We start from the raw sequence: 1,729 nt of genomic DNA on the forward strand, positions 1-1,729 counted from the left end.
AAATGAAGTTAGGCTAACAACCTCTACCTACAGAATTGAAGAAAAATGGGGCAATGCATTTTCTGCTTGTCCAGGACAGCTGGGAAGGTATAAACAGAACCAATCTAAAATTGGTTGATATTCCCCAGGCCTGAAAACAAGTCTCAGAAGACCCGGTCACCTCTTCTGCAAAGCTTAATAAAGGCATCTTAATAGAGCTCCTAAGCAGGCACTTGGAAGTTCAGGATTTTGTCTTCTGGTTTTCTTTCCACTCAGACCCTATGTGGTTCAAAACTAAGACCTGGGACAGGATGGACGAGGGAGCTCTGGGAAGCGTTCTCCGGTACCACTGCCCTGTGCTCTGGTCCCTGGTTCCTATATAGTCCCTGGGGACGTTATACTTAATATATTTTATATAAATACACAGAGGAATATAAAATATAAAATCTGAGAATTTGAGGGAAAATGGGTGGCTTGGGGAGAAGATGGAGCTGGAGACCTTGCTCAGGCCAACTTGACCTATTTTCTGACCCCTTTGGCTTCTGGCTTCTCTTCCTTGGTTTTCTCCTCTTCTGTGACTTCCTTTTTCTCTTCTGGATCTTTTTTCTTTCTCATCCTCTGTTTTGACTCTTTTGGCTTTTTTTTGAAGTTAGAAGAGTTCTTGTGACCACCTTCTCCCTCCTCACCGGAATCAGAGAATTCTTCCTCACAGGCAACACGTTTGTCAGAGGAACAGATGGAGATTCATTTGTCAGGGTCTTCCTCATCCTCACCACTGATCTCTTCTGGGATGGTATCCTCAGGTCTGGCCTGCATTTGGACCCCAGGGGCATGGGGCAGCATTCTCAAGTTCTCAAAGAGCCGATGCTTGTTCTTGTCCAGGTAATTTATTAGTTTCCTGGTTAGTCATATTGGAAGGGCTGATGTGAAGCTTGAAATCTGGTCCAAAGTATTCAAAGTAGTCATTGTATAGTAGTTCATTAGGGATCTCTGTGTCCAGTGCCACAGCTGTTTCATAAGTCCAGCACTGAGCAACATTACAAATGGTGTATCCACCTCCTCCCAGCATTAGCATAGGCAAGTTGAAACTCTTCACGAACTCCACACACTTGGCATGCCCTTGGACGGTCAGATTGAAGCAACCTGACCGATCTCCAGACAGGGAATCGGAGCCACACTGTAAGACCACTGCACTAGGCTAGAGCATCTCCATACTTTGAACATGACTGGCTTGAAGATGGCTTCACAGGACTCATCATCAATGCCATCTCGTAGTAGTTAATGATGTAGTACTTGCCGTTGCCAGCCCCAATATCCTGTAGGTCCTCAGTTCCTGAGAAGTCCTCTCCGTATTTATGAAAGGATACAGTCATGACAGGCAGGAATACACATCCACACAAATAAAAATATTTTAAAGAAGTAAGATGAACCAGACATGGTAGACATTCCTTTAACCCCAGCACTCCTGAGGCAGGGAAATTGCTGTGACTTTGATCCGAGGAAACATAGCAACTTTCAGGACAGACAGGGCTGCTCAACAAGATCCTGTCTCAAATTTTTGTAAAAAGTAGAGTATCCATGAGGTACAAACATTAAGTTCTCATGGCTTTAAAAATGTTCGCAAATGACAACTGTTCACCACATTTTCTTTTTTATTGATTATTTTCTTTATTTAAATTTCAAATGTTCTCTCCCTTCCCAGTCTCCCCTCATCCCATTACCCCTTTCCTTTTCCTCAAAGACGCTACTG

At 43.7% G+C, this 1,729-nt stretch overlaps 1 pseudogene across 1 annotated transcript; it reads right to left on the reverse strand.

Moving 5' to 3' along the window:
- Nucleotides 1-498: 498 nt before the first annotated feature.
- On the reverse strand, nucleotides 499-1,352 carry LOC308415218 (histone deacetylase 1-like; annotated as a pseudogene). The gene has a single exon. The product of its transcript is annotated as a histone deacetylase 1-like (transcript).
- Between the last annotated feature and the right edge of the window lie 377 nt (nucleotides 1,353-1,729).

The sequence above is a fragment of the Micromys minutus genome, assembly GCF_963924665.1.
Source record: "Micromys minutus genome assembly, chromosome: X".
Taxonomy (NCBI): Eukaryota; Metazoa; Chordata; class Mammalia; order Rodentia; family Muridae; genus Micromys; species Micromys minutus.